Below are 21,053 nucleotides of genomic sequence, written 5' to 3'. Positions count from 1 at the left end.
TCTTTCTGTTACATATTTACTGTTTACATATTACTGTGTAATTATTAACTGTTACTGTACATGAAAGAAACCTATTTACCCTTGCACTATTATTTCATAAAAATTTCAACCGTACATGTTAATGTAACTCATTCTGTTACATATTTACTGTTACATATTACTGTGTAATTATTAACTGTTACTGTACATGAAAGAAACCTATTTACCTTGCACTATTATTTCATAAAATTTCAACCGTACCATGTTATGTAACTCTTTCTGTTACATATTTACTGTTACATATTACTGTGTAATTATTAATGTTATGTACATGAAAGAAACCTATTTACCTTGCACTATTATTTCATAAAAATTTCAACCGTACCATGTTATGTAACTCTTTCTGTTACATATTTACTGTTACATATTACTGTGTAATTATTAACTGTTACTGTACATGAAAGAAAACCTATTTACCTTGCACTATTATTTCATAAAAATTTCAACCGTACCATGTTATGTAAACTCTTTCTGTTACATATTTACTGTTACATATTACTGTGTAATTATTAACTGTTACTGTACATGAAAAGAAACCTATTTACCTTGCACTATTATTTCATAAAAAATTTTCAACCGTACCATGTTATGTAACTCTTTCTGTTACATATTTACTGTTACATATTACTGTGTAAATTATTAACTGTTACTGTACATGAAAGAAAACCTATTTACCTTGCACTATTATTTCATAAAAATTTCAACCGTACCATGTTATGTAACTCTTTCTGTTACATATTTACTGTTACATATTACTGTGTAATTATTAACTGTTACTGTACATGAAAGAAACCTATTTACCTTGCACCATAATTTCATAAAAGTTTCGGTTCATAACTTTCGGAATATAATTGATTTTTTATCAGTGCAGAATAAACATAAGTTTGTCAAAACTTAATTCATTTCTTTAAATGTTCAAATGAACATAAGTTATCTGCTTACCTACAAACTGTTTAGAAATATGTTGAACATTATACATAACAAAGTCCTACCTACAAAGTCAAAGTATTTAAATAAAACTCTTAAATATTATTAGCTAAATAACTATTATATTATAACTATATATTTTTTTTATGATATTATATGAAGAAATTAAGTGAATTATCAAAGCAAATACACCCGCTTCATCAAAAATGTTTGTAATGATCGTTTAAGTTTTATTTTACCAATATCAAAACACCTTGTATATAGCTTTTAAGAACCGGCTGTACAGGTGGCCATCTTGAGTTTGGCCAACAACGTTAAAGAAAAACGTTTTTAACCGTAGAATGGGATATGTCTTAGGTTTTGTTATATACATTCAAAAGTTACAACTTTTTGATTTTTCTCGGTTATTGAGGGAAAAAATCATTAAAATTTGCTATATTTTATCGTTTGCAAACTTCAAACGTATGCAATATCAAAGAATTGTTCTTGTAAAAATCAAAACTAATTTCGTTACAGTCTGCTCTTCAGTATTTATACTTTTAACATAGATGTTAGATCGAACTCGCAACTCATCGATTACAAGTGTCACAGGAATGTTTTCTTTGAGTGAATTTATATATTTAATTTACCTGTAGATGAAGTTGTGTTTATCGATTTAAAGAGTTATACTTCTGAGGATTGTGTAACGTATATTTCGCTCTTACTTGTTTGTAAAGCGTGCTTTAGTAATAAAGAATTTGGGTATCTTTCATCCCTAGTATTATCAAAATAAACGTGAATCTATTTATTATTCTGTAATTTGTATTTTTATCCCATTTTAATCAGCACTATCCGTCATCCATAAAATACATAATCATGCTCCCCTGAGTATCTTTAATGGTTTGTATCATACTGTACAAATAGCAACTGTTTTATACATCGTCTTAGTCCATGAAGTGAATGTGTAACCTTGTAACAGGGGACCTGATACATTGGCGGGCACACAAGTCTTTTCACTGCACTAACCGCCAACTTTCTTATTGTTTCTGAGGAAGAGCACAAAACACAGTTTGTTATACGTAAACGTGACAGTATAACTATTTTTAGGTATTATGTAATACAAATTAAATAAAGCGTGAACATTTATTTTGATTTTCACATAACACAACCGTTGTTCTCCCTAAAAAGCAAAAACGTCTTTATGCGCTTAATCGTATAGCTGTCGTCGGCCTCATCTCGATTGTAAAACACGATTGCGCAACTATTGCAACCACTTTTACTCCCAGTAATTAAAACTACTATTTTAGTGGTGTAGTAATCATTTAACTAGAACCAATCATCCTTATTGTATAAGACGTACTTTTAATCTGATTTAAATGTGTCTTGTGTAATGGAGTTGTATTTATATGAATAGGTGTCGTCCATGTTTATTCGGAAAAAGGTCTAATAATATATACGACACTTGACGTTGCGTGAACTCTCTCGTTGAAAGACTATTTCATGTGGGCATAAACAGTATGTTCAAACAAACAGCATACAGCCATTTCGTTGGACGGCGTGGTCTGTGTAAGTAGGCTATCATTGTTTTTAAGTTCATATTAGATCGGACAGTCAAGACACTACGAGCTTTAACACAACGCTTTATAAAATTTGGTCAATGCATTATTACGTCATAGCTCCGAATTTTACTTTAACAAGATAACATTTCAACTCAGAATCTTATTAAGTGAATTCAAAGTGAGGAATCGGGAATCCTGGAGCAAAAACTCCATTACTTTTCAATTTTACTTACTTAATAATTATTAAATTTGATTAGTCTGTAAGATTGGAGATAACAGAAAGAAGTTAAATGTCAGAGAGATTGGAGAATGTGGCTATGAGTTTCTAGTTCAAACTACATACAATATTTTTTGTGGGATTGCAAAAGGCATTAACACAGTACAGGATATAAAGATCATCCAAATGTGTACATTAACAGCTATTCTTTAGCCAAGCAATAAAACTCTTGTGAAATGTAACTATATTAACGAGAGTAATCAAAGAGCATTTTTAGTTGATAAAACACAGACAGTGTGAGACTACCAGAAAATGATAAACAAACCCAATAATCGTAGAAATTAAACCGTGAACGTACAGCGACATCTAGAGAATATTGAGATGAGAACCTATTGGCCCTATACGATTTAGCTCACCCCTTTAAAAAGTGGACCATTATTACTCCGTTCCTATTTCTTGGCTATTCACAATTTTCATCCCACTTAGTTCATCGGGTGAAAGGATGCGTCAAAGTGATCCATTTCCATTTTAGGCAGTATTAAATAAGAGCCAGTCTGATTCGCTGAAAACTACTTATCTTCTTGTTTAAAGCCAATGTTGCCTTTTGGCTAGTTTCTAGGGTAAAGGTATGCGTCAAAATGATCCACCTCCATATTGTGCAGTATCTATCAAAATGATTTACACATTTTGATATTATTATACTTATCCTATTATTATATAATATTATTATTATAATTATGCTATTATTATACTAATGCTTAATGTTTGTTTTAATGTTATCGCAATTTTCAAATTTGGCGATCAGCTTTGAAATTTCTAATAGAAATTTTATATTCTAATAGAAACAGAACCTACTATTAATAACAATACTATTTATCTGATGGATTAAGGTTTTTTATGAAATGTTATTTAAGGCCATAAATGTCAAAAGTAGACCGCCATGTTGGAAAATGGCGACTGAATTTTTAACTTTAAATTATGTAATTGTAATAAGCATAAAATATATGGTAAAGATTCCAATTAACAGTTTGTTGTAAAATTAATTGTCTCTAAGATCGAAATGGTGGCGACCTCGGGTTGATCACGCTGTATAAATTAAACTGTATTACAAGCAGACAGAAAACAATGGTGGTTGCTACATGTTTCAAGTGTTCCAAGTCACCACAAAAGCTTCATCCCAGAAAACTAAAATATTTATATTTTTAAAGTGAAACTTTATAATCTCTTACTGCACACTAGTATAAACTTAAAGACTTGCAACTTTAGTTTGAAGTGTTACATTAGTAGTACTTACTTGCAGCCAAACAAAACCAATGTTACATTAACATTTTGCTCGATAAATATTCTAATAGATATTAGTACAGGATGAGTCTGACCACCCGTGCAATATTTACAGCTGGCTTAACAACTGACTTCCACACTTTTTAAAACAAACATTTTTTGTATTTAACTCTTTTTCCTCTTACTGATTCAAAACGGCAGCCGAAAAACTGAATTACGTATGTCTGTTTACAAAATATAACAAATTATTTTTATTTGAACAAACAGGTTTTTGTATTTGAATAAACAGAATTTGTTATGAAATCAGACCAAAATTCAACATGTTTTAATTTTCCAATGTGGCCCAATATTTTTGTAGTAGTTTCCATGTTTATCTTTTAAAGATAAAAATGATTCATGTATGCACAATCTCAATGCAGTCTTGTACTAGAAAGTCACTTTGTACCACCCTCAACAGGCTTATCACTTGCGGTATGCTGGCTAGACATCTTTATCTGACAAATGTGATAAGGCTACCCTTAATCAGTTCATTGGTGCCTGATGTTAAGGACAGCTTGTGGTTTTTCGAAATGCCGTACACAAAAGCAAAGAGGCATTCAATATCCTAATGGTGTTAGGCGAATGTTATCAAAACTATGTGGCTTCTGCGAGGGTGTATGCCGAACGGTTTCCAAATAGAGAACCTCAGTCACGAATGGCCTTTCAAAGACTTGCTATTCGAGTTCGTGAAACAGGACAGGTACATCCTGACAGCAATAAGGGAAAAACACTTGCAAGGCCTGTAAGAAATGATAGGGCACCAGAAGTATTGGCGGCGGTGCAACTAAACCCAAATAATTCTTCCAGAAGAATAGCTATTGATTCTAGTATGAGCCAAAGTTCAGTGGTGAAGATCCTGAAAGACAATAAAATGCATCCCTACAAGATGTCCCTGTACCAAAAACTTCATGGTGATGATGGCATTCAAAGAATGAATTTTTTGTTTGTGGGCAAGAGAAAAGTAGCTACAAAATGAACATTTTTTCGCAATTTACTATGGTGTGACGTAGCTATATTTCGGAGCAACGGCGAAGTTAACCGTCACAACATGTGGTACTGGGCTCATGAGAACCCCCACTGGATACGAGAGGTTGACAACCAGAGGTACTGGACTGTGAATACTTGGTGTGGTATTGTTGGCAGGAGAATTGTAGGTCATTTTTTCTTTGAAGGACACCTAGATGGAGAGACTAATAACAATTTTTTAATTGATCACTTGCCTAACTTATTAATAGATGTACCTGACGAAGTTGTTGGCAATATGTGGTTTATGCACGACGGTGCTCCGGCTCACTACTCGCACAACGTGCGACAAACGCTTCATGAACAATATCCTGGAAGATGGGTTGGAAGAGGTAGTCCAGTTAACTACCCACCAAGATACCCTGATGTGACCTGTATGGACTTTTACTTATGGGGTAGGCTGAAAGTCTTAATTTATGTTTTACGACCGACAACATCCGAAGATATGATGCAGCGAATCCGGATCGCTATAAACTATATCAGCCACGAAGAAGTGTTGCGAGCTGTAAATAGCTTAAGTTCCAGATTAGAACTGTATTTAGCAAATGACGGACTACAATTCGAGCACCTGTACTAGCAAAATCAATGAAAGGTAAGATTATGGCTGGTTCAGAGGTCATTCAGAGCTATTAAGCAAATTAAAAATTATAGGACATATTTTTAATTCATATCATTTAAAAATAATGTGTTACATTTTGTAAAGAGACACACGTAATTCAGTTATGTCATATGTTGCTATTTAAGAATTTTGAGTGTTAGGAGTTTTTGTTTCCTTAAATTTTGAATATTTTCAAAATTTATAAAATCCGGTGAAAAATGTCCGTACCACATATTTCATTGAAAAATAGGTCAATAGCAACTTATGAAAAAAATCTGGAGCTGTTCCGTATTGTAGGTAGGGTAACACGGTACTTTATTTTAAAGTCCTATTTCAAAACGTTTTGGTACACCCTGTACATACGGTTAAAGATAATTAACTTTTGTTTGCGCCAAAATGTTCTGTGCAATTAGACCTTTAAATTGATGTATCACACGACCCATGTTTACGTTTGAAAATTCCCCAAAAAGCCCCCCTACCCCCCAAATTGGGCCCTCTAGTGGCATTTTTCAAAATTTAAAATAATTTTAACGGATTCGGAGAGGCCAAAATATGGAGGAAAGAGAGATAGAAAAAGTGTGGAAGTCAGTTATTAAGACAGCTGTAAATACGGCACGGGTGGTCAGACTCACCCTGTATTTGTTATCTAAAATTAGTACATGTCCTAAGTAACCAAAGTCTGAATATTTTCGATCCTAAATTTTATTACTGTAAGGGAAAGTAAACAATGAGATATTTAGATGACTGCGACCTCCATTCGTGTACTGTATAACGAGACAAACTTGGTCTGTATGTTGCCTTTAAAACCTGAGTTCTCTTCCGGTGTATACGAATCTTTTGCACTGTGCTTTCTTTTTAATTCATGGGATCACCAATGTTTTGTAGCATCTAGAAATAAACAATAAATCTCCTTGAATAGCTTTTAAAGTTAGTAAACACTATTTGCACAATTAAAAGCACCAAACCTGAGATATCACAGGATCAAATCCTGTTTGCGGACTGAATATATTTCTATAATATGTGACATACACTGCCAGCGGTTTGTACGGAAGTTGAAGGAAAATTGAATAAACGACAAAGGAATTGTGTCTGGAATTCACCAGATTCCAACACGGGATACCTTTACAGATTACCTGGTATCCTGCACAGTTCCTGGAAACCTCGTAGAGACTATATTACACACGTTTAATTACACGTGGCTTCTCATAGAACTATATTCAAAATCTCCACAGGTCCAATTCATTAAGAGTTGAGCACTACGAGACGATCACATTTTGCACAAAGTGATCATAAACGACGAATATACGATATATCTGGCCTTTATATTATTTTTTCAAACATAATCATCTCTAATGACTAGTTAATAATCTCAATACTTAAATAGTTTCGTATTGTGCAAACCTTTTTTCAGCGGATTTCCACTAAAAACTTCAGAGTTCAGTGATATACAGGTCAATGTCGCCCTTACTGACCACATCGGGCTAATAATATTGTCCTCAATCAGTATCGACCAGATATTCCTGAAGGAAAGGTCTCGGCCACCTTTTCTCACACAGCATTGTGGTCATTGATGCAATAAAATCTGTGTTACATAAGTGAGGGTACAATCCTTCGAGGCATAGTAACTACCTGAATGAACAGCAAAATGTTGTCTCCCTCTAACATGCTTCTTGGTTGGAAATTGCCTCGAGCATAAGTGATCTGAACAAAACACTGACTAAGTATCCTGAAAGAAATAAAACCCAATAAATCAGTTGGAGCGGTAATTTTTCCTCTTGATGTGGAGACTGTGACTATACTGTGTTGTTAAGAAGTGACTATCCTCTTGTGGTTGAGAAAGTTACTACCACTATGTTGATTGGATGGTGACTACCCCCATTTCGCTGTTGTCACTGTGTATCCCCGTGGAGTTGAGGAAGATACTTCCCCTATGTTGTTTTGTCGGTGAGTATACTCTTGCAGTTGAGGAAGTAACTACTCGAGTGTTTTTTGGTCGGTGTTTGTCCCCGTGCAGTTGAGGAAATGACTACCCACATGTTGTTCTGTTGGTAAGTATCCCTGTACAGTTGAATCGGGGTTTTTTAAGGGCGAAATGACCATTTTTCCGAAATTTTCGTATGCTGGTTTATTTTTCTACATTTAAAAATACATAGATTTGTTTTAAAAGGGCGTCTCTAACCTCACTCTATTTGGGTAAAAAATTATATTGAATATTCCGTATTGTTTTAGAAGGGCGAGATTCCACTGATGGTTTGTTTTAAATGGGGGAGATTCCAAAGTTAACTTGAAAACACATGTTGAAGAAGTGATTACTCCTATGTTGCTGTATCAGTGTGTATTCCTCTACAGTTGAAAAGGTGACAACCCCCATGTTGAGCATGATACATACTTTGTAAATAGATTTCTCCATCATCATATATAGGAAATTCCAAGCCAGAGCCAACTGGAAACGATAACCGTCGATTCAAGGTCTACAAACTTCTGTCATCAAATTGGGGATAAGAAACCCATAGGAGGACCTAATTTAATTTTGTGGTAAAGAATTGTAGGCACACCCTTTGCAGTCACAGCTACTATTAAACCAATGAATGTAAAACGTCTTCAAAATGCCAAACATTATTTGTACCAAGGACTAAACTGTGATAAATACAAGGAATGAATATAGTAATAACATGTTGCAGAATCAGTTATTTGGGAATAAACGCACCTTTCTACTACGTAAACATGGAAGCTGAAACTACTCTAGCCTTCTTAAATTCACGGGCTAATTTATTTTATAAAAGATGAAAATCTACAGTATCCACTCGTGCCTACGTTGACACTGCCTGTTCCACCCGGTCCTAGCTAGAAGGAAGTTCCCACTTCAACTTAGCAAGCAAGAAAAGATCGTCAGAAAAAATAATATTGAACTGTTGGCTCAGTAGTATCTGGCTAATACTGTACCCCTTGTAAAATTCTCCTCACGGATCATTAGTCTGAATAATAAGTCGTATATGGTTAAAAAAAAGAAGAACAGCTTCAATATGTACTTTCTTTTAACTAAGCAGATGGTAACTTGGGATAAGGTTATAAGGCCTCTCTTGTCAGTTTGTTTACAAGTCTGTATCTCCCCTTGAAAGTAAACATTATTTAACATTTGATTTTAATATTATTAAAATTATTTTATTAATATTACAGTGATTTTTCCTTAATATTAATTCCTTATCTATAATTACTATTATATTAATACTGCCACCATTACTAACAAATACACTAATAGGCTAATTCAGTTATTTTCGACGGGCTAGATATTTTTCTCTTTAAGTTTCACATCTGTACAGTGTAGTTGAAACAATGAACACACAAACACCGTGACCAAACTCGTGGTACGGCACAAATCTGGACTGAGCTGCATATTGCATGAGCAAATATTGTCGCCAAATAGCGGCAGGACCCGAGGGAAAGAGAGAGCCACAATCCAGTGTGCGCTGCAACAAAACGTGTTGCCTACGAACTTTTTTATTTTGATTTCATGTTTATTTTATTGCGCGGAGAATTGCTACTTTCACATAAACATCGTTACCTATATTTCTTGCTGTTACTTTTACATATTAAATTTACTACCCATATAATGGATGTTAGCTGGTTATTTTACTTTATAACACAACTATTATTTTAGCTTAATCTTTTAGTAAGTAAATTTTCAAATTGCCAATATTGTTAAAGGAAGTAGTACACTGTGAGCTCATGACCCCAAAATAGAGAACAATTTTCCTCGTGATATGTTTCCTTCTATTCTACATTATTCAAAAACCAATACATTTCATACGGACAATTTTGGTAAAAATATCAACAAATAAATTAATTTTTATATGAAAAAATTCTGCACTTGCCTGAAAACAATGATCTATGACACATAATAGTAAACTATTCACGTTAAGTTGTTTTTTTTACGTTACGCCAGAAACTAATGTAGTGGTATAACTTGTAAAATTGTCATTTATTGTCTTAGGTATGTCATATTTCATACTTACTGTTTGCTTGCACTTAAGACCTGACAAGGTATGACCTGCTTCAAAAGTGCCTTTAAACCCATGGGCAAAATCCTATTGAAACTCAAAATCATATATACAATATGGATTAGATGCCCTAAAACCATCTTTGTTGACAATATTGTATTAATTATTTGTGTTATGTATTGAATCATTTTATTTAATGATCGATCAATTGGAAGAGCAGTAGTTTTTAGAGAACAATCTCAATATGGGAAAAAATACTCAACGAGGTATAGTCTAATTATAGTCGATAAAGCAAGAGTACGTAAGGCCGAAAAAGTAGCTGAAGCCATAACAAAGAAGGAGAATCGAGAGGAAACAACATAAAAGCAAGATAGGAGAAGCAGGAGGAGAAAACAATTACTAGTGCCCAGGACCGTTTTAAATGTAATCTTTGTACAGCACGTGTTTACTTTTTCTTAAATCGCGACTTCCAGAAAATATTTTAAAAATATAATGTGTTTTTATCTTATTTAGTACTAGGAGACTTAAATCTTTACTGGAGCTGTAGTACAAAATAAGGCATAATTTTTTTAAGAAATATTAAAGTAATTCTGATAAAAATCTGATTGTCATAATAAAAAAATTGTTTCTAAAATAATATACAAACTTTTTCATAACAGGTACATTTGTACATATGTGTACTCTAAAAACATATAAATGAAATTTTTTCAGCAGCTTTCTTCCTGTATATATACATACAATAAAATTTCTTGCTGTGGATAAATTAAAAAAAGCTAAAGGCATTGTAATAAATGGTTAATCCAATTTAGTTACATTGCTATAAAATAATTGAATCTTACTATGGGAATACTAAGAAGTAAAGTAATAACTTCAACGTTGGGGGGGTATGAAAGAATTATTTTTAGATTACATAATGCATATTCATAAAATAATCTTCGTTAAAGAACACTGCTTACACTGGGAATGAAATTGAATTACTGAATAAGAGCGCTTATATCCATTAACATTAATCCGACTTTAGTTTATACAACTCCAAACATGTAATTGGTGTAGTTAAATAGTCATTAGTCTTGTGCTGGGTTTAACGCTACTGATTCATATTTTATCATATTCAACATTATTGATATAGTCCGCACAGAGATATATTACTGTTCTTCAGCTGCAAATGTTTTATTAATATATTCAGAGGGAATTAATTATCCTTAGGAGTCAAGTTTTGGTATGGGAACAAACACATATTTTGCACTTGGCTGTGCCCCTCCTCCACCATGTACATGTAAATCAGATCTTGTATGAAGGTAAAACAATCACGAGGTAGGTGACAAGTATAAAAAGTGTTGTGTACGTTCTGAAGCATTTAGTAATGTTGTGCTTAATATGTATATTAAAATATTCAAAAAAAGTTCAATAATATATTTTGTCAAAAATAATTAGAAGAAATAGAGCATATTAACTTTTCAAATCCACATACAACAAATATTTTTAAGTGGTGCCTCTCACATCTTTGTAAGGGATAACAACATTTCATCCTCTATATAGAATAGTAATAATGATTTTTCGTTATTTGGCAAATTCAGTTTTTTCCGGATCTTACCGCAGCAAAACATTGCTTCGACTGTACAGGTGAGTTGTAAGAAGCTTTATCGTGATTGGCTGAAGCTTGTCCAAACCACGACCAATATGATCAGGAGGTTCCAAAAATATTTTATGCAATGTTGTTATATATTAATTATTTGTCTGTTTGGTTAGTTATTTGTTTCAATATCGGTGAGAGTGTATATGTAGTCGTATGATCTGCAAGAAAAGATGCTGGTCTCGTCTTCAACATGATAAAACTTCAAAAAACAAACGTGTTTTATGCACACATGCCTAATTCAAAAAAATCGTGTAAAGTTTGTTCACTGCATAACGGTTTCTGCCGAGAGAAAAACTGTTATTCACAGCCATGCTAGGTTAGTGCTATTGTTAAAGTATGATGACCAGTCTATTGTTGTATAGTAGAGAAACAAAACAAATTGGGAAGCCTAAACTGAGGTTTACGTAAAGTTTTCTAGTATGAATGAGTATTATTTTAAAGTAGTGTCGCTCCTGTAGTATGAAAGAAACATTGAGATTTTTATTTTTAATTTGCCAGACCTGAAAAGGGAAAAGACTTCTTGATGAAAGTAGTATGCTAGAAGGGACATAATTCTTAATAACAACATTAATTATTTACACTCTATTTTTATTCCAACTGCTAAGCGTTTCTTTATTTCTACCAATTAAATATCAACTGGATTCTTATTCATAATCCACAAGTCGAGAATATTGCATCTCTTCCTAGGGTAATTAATTAACTACTATTAGATAAAATAATGGAATTATAATCTTCCTCAATCAATTCTGTTTTATGTTACAAGAGTTTTATTTAACTAGGGCATGCCAACCGTACCATGTAATATCTATTACAACGTTGTTTTAACAAGATTTATTATTCAGAAAAAATTATTTATTTCAAATTTATATTCAAAAACTCGGATGATAAAAAAGACGAGGCAGTCAGTCGCGTTGTTACGAGAAACAATCTCACGCACGGGTTACTGCTTTCACTGCAAAATAGAAATCATGAAAACTGTTGTGCGAGACAAGATACACTTTACATTTGGTATTTATCGTATAAAACTGAAAGCTTTTATGACAAGTTCGGTAATAGACACATTTCCATTAAATATCAAATTATGTATTATATTATTATAAATGCGGATTCGATTACACTTTTCAATTCAGCACTTTTTAAAAATTTATCAGGGTGATTTTCTGCAGTAATAATAATTAATCGTTACAATCATTTATACATTTCTTAACTAATAAATGCAAGTATAAACCTCTCTAAAACTTCCTTAAAAGCTCTATAAGAGCAAAATATAAACTGTATCTCAAAAGTTACACTTTATAATTTTCCATTGTACGTTAACGTAAACTTGAAGACTAACACTTAGCGTGAGTTGTCCAAACTTTCCACTTAACTTTGGTAAAACAACCGCGGCTTTAAGGTAGCATTTTGACCAAATATCAGACTTTAAATTGGTAAAATTAATCTACAAACGAGTACACATGTTGATTAGTCGTACAATATTTTCAATTGCAAACTTATGTCAATGGAAGAAAAATAAAAAAGATATTTTATTTACTGAGATATATATATATATATTATATATATATATATATCCCTTTCTTGCTTGAGGAGACTAACTGGTCTTGATATTGCCTTCCATAGTTAAAGGCTCGCCTATAATATACATAAATAGAATTTTCTCAGATAATGGAATACGATTCCTACTGTTAAGTATCAGTATTTGATACAGTATGCTGATTTTAACTTCAATAATATTGATTTCAGGTTTAATTTTGGGAATAAAAGTGTGAAGGATTTGTTTACCCTGTTTATTCTCCCAAAGATGGAATGTCATATTACATCGATGAGTAGAACCCTCTAGATCCTTTGTTGATACTCCCAACCGGATTTTCCCACCTCCCCATACCTTGCTCCCTTCACAAACTCCCTATGCTCCTTCAGGAATTTCACTAGTTTATGTAGTGGTCAGTGGCTCATCCTACACGGAGGCCCTTGGTTTCTAAAAGTAAAAGTTCAGCCAGCTCAACTGTCAGTTAATTACATTAATTCTGTTAAAATTGTTGTCAATTATTTGAACTTATATAGAGGGTTACTAATAGGTCAGACATGAGGTTACCGTGAAACTTTTGGAGACATCATAAAATTAATGAAAAACTCTGTCCAAAAATTTAAAACTTAAAACGTAAAAATTTAAATAAACGCAAAATTTAAATATAAAATTTGGTCTCTTTGCTACAAAATTTATATTTAAATTTGCGTTAGTACAACTTTATTTACGTCAATGTTACGTTTTTATGTTTGGACAAAGATTTTACATTGACTTTCTAGTTTTTCATAAAGTATACTGGAGACCCCATATTCTTAACTCGTGTTATTTATACATACTCGTAATACATTTTCAAAAATATTTATTATTTAGTGTGGCAGCAATTTATTTTTTACCATTTATTCCAACCCCTACATAGCATTAAATTTATATTCATTAAAATATTTTTCCACAGTCGAAATCACAGCTGAACTCATTCTAAACAAGGCAGTCTTATCTATCAAAGTAGACACTAGTTTATAGTTTAGCTAGCATTGGTTATAACTAAAAGAATAATAAGTTTAGTTAGAACCCTGGGGAAATATTCAACCTCAGTAAAATATGATATAGTAGAACGTGAACTCGGTTGCATATTACACGATCAGAGTAGTGTTGCCGAAAAGTGGCAAGACCCGGGGGAAAAGATAGCGGCTTTCAGGTACACACTGACGCAAAATGTTTGAATTAGGTAACCTGTAGCCTACCTTGTTTGACTTAGTTTATTTATAATTATTGTTTCTTTTCTTCTCTATAGAGACAAAATCGTTCACTTACAATTGTTTTATATTTCAAATTAAACTATCTACTCTTTTCAAACAGTAAAATTAGTATTATATATGGCAAGTAGCCATTATATAATTTAGTGATTACACGAAATATGATAGTTAATCGGTTCCAAGATCTTCGTTTTAGTTTATAAGAAAAAGAGCTATTTGAATTGTTCAGTATAATCAAGGCCTGATTGAATATTACCTCAGAGACAGCATAACATCTAGATTCCCGTCAATGTGATACTACGCTCGCCTTCAAAAACATTGAGGAGAGTATCAACACACTCTAAGATTTCATACGGTAGCCTTCGAAAATCTATGAAAAGATTTAAAATTTCGTGCGTATACTTCAGGAACTGCAATAGTCGGATAAAGAAAAGCGCCTTTTATACTGTAGATGGTTTCGCATATTCGTCGACACCAATTGAGTTGTACACCTTGACCGCGTTTTCTTCACTGATCAAGATTGGTTTCATCTCAATGGTGGTATTTACAACAAAAAATAAGAATTTGGTCAAGCGAAAATCTACACAAAACTCCCTTGCACTGTCAGAAAATTTGAATGTGGTGTTCCGTATCACATCATCGAATTGTGGTTCCTATTTTTTAAGGTACTGTAGATATGGTTGTGTACCAAGATATCATTACACAGTGTATTTCCTTCTTGAAAATAAGTAACGTGATAGGTGCAGCAGGATAGTGCCACACGTCACACATTTAATGACACAAAGCAATTCTTACGTGAGGTTTTTTGGCGAGCGTATTATATCTAAAGGGTTATAGCCCCTAAGATTTCCTGATTTCACGTGGCCAGATTTTTCACTGTGGGGTTACCGTAGAGAAAATGTTTATAAAATCCAGTCGCTCACACTGCAGAAACTGAAAATGAACATAACAATGGAAACCAATAACATCAATGTAACGTGCTGAAAAAGTTCATCCAAATGATGAAAAGAGTTATGCATGCATTACTGTACAAGGTAGCCATTTCGAGCATTTTTAGTAATATAACTAATTTGTATATACTAATAATAATTTAGGTTGTAAAATGTATGTTAATTCACTTGATTACTTTTTTATATTTTACTTCTCGCTTACCTTTTGATGTGCGTGATGTGAATGATCACTCTTAGGTAACAAAATTAAACGTCGTCTAATTTATCCAACGAGCTTAATAAGAAAAGGATAATACGAGTATATTGATTATCCTTGATTGATTCTTGATTACAATAATAACCAAACTATACCGACAGGCTATAAATAGCCTTGTATCACATATTACAAAGCCCAAATGTATAAACTTGCTGTCCTGACACGTAAGGCTAATAAACCAAACATTTGTATACGGTGGCCGGCGCAGTCCGACTGCACACTGTTACACGTAGCATTGTTACAGTGACGCTAGTGTTACAATGTAATACGTCCAGTCTGTTGTTTTACTGCACCAGAAAACAATGCGTGTATTTGTTTTTGTATCACTATGTCTCTCTAGCTCAGTCTACAGAATGCTTGAATACTCGGTAAAAAACTAGATGAATCTAAAAAAATCATACTATTTTGCAGAACAGTTTTATTCTTAGACAACATTCTTGAGGTCCGCTTAGGAAACTTTAATTTTTATACGCAACTAAAATGAGTTTATAAATTTCAAATTGAATACTTCAGAATGAAAGAAACAAACTTGTCTAACAATTCCTGAGTATTCGGTTAGGTTAGGACGTACAGTCAGGTCATAAAGTGCAATCGACACTATTAGAATTTTCGGGTTATTCTGATGTTATTTTAACACTTCAAAATTAATAAGTAAGACTGTTATGCCCTCAAATTATTTGAAAGATCGTGTGTTTCAGTCGTTAATCTACGCTAAATACCTTGACATTAGATGCACGTTATTTGGCATCTAATTGTGACAATATTGTAAGACTTGTGTATGTGTTTAAAACATTGTTGTGTGTGTTTAAAAAATTGTCCAAAACATTTAAGACAATGTTTTAAATAAATATTGGACAAAAAAGTAGCCTATACTATTAATAAAAATACAATTCCAATTGTTACAAACACTACATATACCGTAAGGAACTCATCAAACAGTTTAAAATCCAACATGTTTTTAATTTACAAAAGGTGTTGTTGTATGGTATAAAGGTGAAGAGGCAAGTGGAGGTAATTCGCTTCTCGTGTGCATAGAGTGGAATGAGACAAGTTGGTTGTCAACATAACAGACTTGTGCAGTGCGTTCTTGTATGAGTTGTACGTCCAGAGTATTGGAGATGGAGAGCGATAATTCTTGTGTTTTCTGAGGAGCTTTATTTCCTTGTTTGCTGTGTCGAAGTGGGGATTCAAACAACTGAGTGACGTGCATCGTATCAGTTAAGACAAAGACAATCAATATATCAAACAGTATTATATAGTATGAAATCGTGGGTGCTATGAGTCACTAATGTATATCAACCATACTACAAGAAAGTTCTGGATAGAACAGTTGATTCTACCCCATTTGTTAAATGAGCCCTTTGTTAAATAACAACTAGCACAATAGTTGAAAGACGCTATTAAAACAATCGTAGCTAAAGAATATTATGGCACAAGTTGAATTCGAAATACGCAATACTAATGTATGAGTATTTTTCATGTTGAAAATTAGGGCTGATTATATAATGAAAATATTTTTCAGCATTATTTTGGAAATTAAATAAGGTTTTCATGGAAATGTATAATTTTTAATAACTTGAAACAGCAATTACAATTTATTTCTTTCAAATAATTTTATGAAATATTTTACATTAAGTTATTTAGTTACCACTCCTTGTCAAAATTAATTACCTATAACATCTCAGCTTACAAGCTTGCCAGAGGCGAAATGTTAACAATTTTGATATTTTGAAGTTCCGCGGTGAGTGAGGTTATGACGGGAACTAACCTTCAAAGTGTTAAGACTTACAAAGTGTTAAGTTGGTAAACTTTGCGTTTAATGTTGACCCTTAGTTAAAGGTCTAAAATATTCTTGAGCACTAAAAAACTTAGTGATATGACGAGAGAAATAACATTTATGGACTACCAGTATTTTATTCTGATCTACCTGAATTTTCAAGAAATATTTATAGCATTCCTGTTTAATTGTACACCCTATACAGTGTGCTTTATAAGGAGATACCAATTTAGAGTTTTAAAGTGGCAATAGTTTTGTAACTTTTATTGCCTAATTTTATAAATACTTTGTAAAAAAAAGTTTGTAATGTTCAATAAAATAAAATTAAATAGGTGCAATTTAATTTCAAAACCAATGATACTAAATTTGTCAAAATCGATCAAGAATTTACTTATTTATTACCTATTAACAATACCAGTTAATTAGTATACATGTGTGTGTATATATATATATATATATATATATATATATATATATATTTGAAATTTTAGCTACAACATACTGTAATAACACTATCATGGTACACGAGTGTAGTTAATAATATTGTGATATGCAATGATTTATGCATTTGATTTTTGACCCACAGTTCTCATTTATAAGTAGATGGTTGTATTATATTTATATGGAAATTACAAAAAGCTAAGAATACTAAAACACCACTCACTGTAAAATATAAACAATTAGTAGCTACAGTAGGAAGGGTTGATTCAATACGAATGTTGAGTTCAGCTCCATTTCACTTTCCGCCTAGTGCAGAGACTGAAATCTGACTTGGCTCTTCAAATCTGGAGTTCACGTCCATTTAAAGAGATCTGTAAGTCTTGTTGGTTCATTAACAATCCAAACAGCACTAGATTTCTTCAAGAGTCGGCGTAAGTAATTTGCATCTTGATCTGTATTCAACATAAGGTTTATATCTCTATCTCCCAAGTATATTACTGAACTAGCTTCCATCGCTAAACCAACAAACAAGACTAGAAACAAATCCTTTAGACGAATGTACCTAATCCTGGGTGACCTATATAGCAAACACAAGCTAACTCTACTTCCTTCACCCTCAGGAGAAAGGAAACATGTTTACTACCTGGTCAACATTTCCCGGCAGGGAATATTGCTGATAAGTTAAACCTCCTTCAGGTACAGCGCAACACCTCGATTGTTGTCAGAAGGCCAGGACACGCCGCAGTCAGTACAGCAATCTTCTCTTGGCTCTCAACAACCAGTATACCGGCGTTAACATTGCTGCAGGAAGCCTCATGTAGACGTGCGCTCTCCTTCCGACACGGTGTCCATCATACTGATCCTCCACCTCATTACAATCCATAGTCTTTCTCTTGTAGTTGTTTTCAAAGGTTGGCTCAACAATGTTCAGCTGACACGAGGTTATCAATAAAAGATTCAACCTCCTGCTAAAGATCCCTGTTATCCTTACAGAGTCCGTTCAGTGTACTCATCAAAGAGGTAACGTGTGGAACGAGCTGCGGAAATGGCATCCTCACCAAAATTATCACTTACAGCTCTCAGTTCATTATAGTTTGGCTGCAACATCTATTACATTTTGGTCTATTAAAAAACAAATCGTCCAGAACATTTCAAATTTCACTAGATAGCGCACAGAAAAACCAGTTTTGCTCCTAGAGATGAAAACTTAAGTTTAATTTCCTATATTATAACAATGATTGTCTTGGCTTCAAATTGATACTTAGCTTAATACACAGTGTATTTATCGTGATACGTAGTAGGAATGAAACTGTTGTTTAGAGAGCACAAGACAAACATTGAAGACCTTTGTTCAAAGCGTGAGAATATAGTCCTGTGTAAACAAAGTGCTGAGCCAGCGGCGCGCGACCAGCCTAAGTATACATTACACGGAACAGAATATTTATTTAATCGGTTCCTTAACCAAGTTTCGATATATCTAAAAATACCTAAAATGAAGAAATTCATAGGTTTTTTAATACAATTTCTACAGTGAATGGTTGTAAAAATAATATAGGTCATATACCTGTAAAATCATATTTTAGAAATATAAAGTTTTAAAATGCTACATTATCATTGCAGGTCTATAATGTATGAAAAAATAAATATTTTATTCGTGTGCTATTTTTATTAATATACTTTCTCAACAAATATGGCTATATATATATAAATATATATATATATATATATATATATATATATATATATATATATATATATATAAAATTTATTATCTGTTGATACAAGATTCGTTAATATATTTGTTTAAATTTTATACATTTAGAACTAACACTTTATACATTAAGATAATATTGTCCATGATTTGTGCTGCTGCTATCTTGAACCTTTACTTAATATTTACTTTACTTAATGACAAAGTAGTATCCAAAAATAAGGTTGAAGACAAACAAATAATAATATTCTGAAAGAGTGAGGCAATAGTCTGAATAACACAGTACTGTTTCAAAAGAGTTCGTAACGACCCGTCTCCAGTTTCTAAATGTGTTTGTCTTATCTGTATGAACGCAATAATAATTTAAATGTTAATTGTATAGTATATAGTATTATAATATTAATAATACAATATTTCTTCAACTATGGCATATATTTTTGCAGTCTTTAATTTTAACCATTAAAAATATTTATTGCGAAGAGCTTGTCAGAAAACATATTTTTATCCTACAAGGCCTTGATTATTCTTTTTTTCACTATACTGCATACTTTTAGAAATGCTTAATAGTCACATCATGACATTTCCAGTGTGTCAAAAAAATATCTCCTCATAACAATAACATTCTTAAATAGTTTTCCACTTATTAAAAATTGGATATTTCAGAATAAAAATTAAAATATGTGATGTATATAAAAAAATTTTATCATTTGATTGAATTACGCTGTAGGAACATCCAATGTTAAATACTACTAACTAGCAAATTTTATCAATTAATGATTATCGTAGTTATTATGTCATTGGTGTGCAATTTTAGAAAAATTAAGAAATATGTTAGAAATCTCGCTTAAAACCTACTACAATACTTATAATTCAATCTAGTACTTATAATGCATTTCAATATTTTTGGCAAATATTAAAAAGCTAAAATATAATCTAAATTAACTTCTACATCCAATCTATCAATCTCAAGTTATCAAGTTATAGTGTTATTTTCAAACTTTTCATGAACAGGAAATTTAAATGTACTTATAGCCACATCATGGCATTTCCATGATAAATAGTAAATAGCAAATTATAACTACTAAAAGTTTCAATACCATGTTTACTTACTAAAATAGTTTACAGAAAGTGTTAAAACTTTCAAGGGCAAGATGAAAATAGTTTTGAATTTTTGCGGTTGGTGAGGTTTTCTTTGAAACTATCCTTTCAAAGTGTTGATAAAGTAAACTGTTAAACTTGAGATCCGCTTACAAGCCTGAAGTATTCGTCGCCGTTCCAGATTTTCCAGATTTCCAGATCCAACTAGCACATTTTATTAATTAATAATTATGGTAGTTATTATGCCATTGGTTTTATATTAATCAATTATTTTCCCTCCAAAATTTCAAAAATATTCATAAATACGTTATAAATACTCGCTTGAAAGTGATTAAAATAACTGCAATATTCATAATTCAATGTATTAGTTATAAAGCAATTCAATATTTTTGGCAAATAGTAAAAAGCTAAGATATAATTTAAATTAACTTCTCCATCCATATAACGATAAAATAACTTATTTAGGCTTAATTTAGTAAATATTTACAGATAAAACTACAATGGATAGATAGATGTGTGTTCATTTTTCTATACGAAAACACAGTTTCGCCATAAGTGTGTAATTTCTATGTTAATTAGATAAACATATTATATGATGTTTAGTGGACCTATAAATATTAATCTCTAATCATCGTAATAACTGCAATACTCAATATCATGTTTTCTTACTAAAATAGTTTACGTGCAGTGTTAAACTTAATCTTTCAAGGGCAAGATGTAAACAGTTTTGAAGTTTCGCGGTT

The sequence above is a fragment of the Homalodisca vitripennis genome, chromosome 3 (genome assembly GCF_021130785.1).
Source record: "Homalodisca vitripennis isolate AUS2020 chromosome 3, UT_GWSS_2.1, whole genome shotgun sequence".
NCBI classification, from domain to species: Eukaryota; Metazoa; Arthropoda; class Insecta; order Hemiptera; family Cicadellidae; genus Homalodisca; species Homalodisca vitripennis.
The sequence above is the reverse complement of the archived record's forward strand: the minus strand, read 5'-3'. Positions refer to the sequence as shown.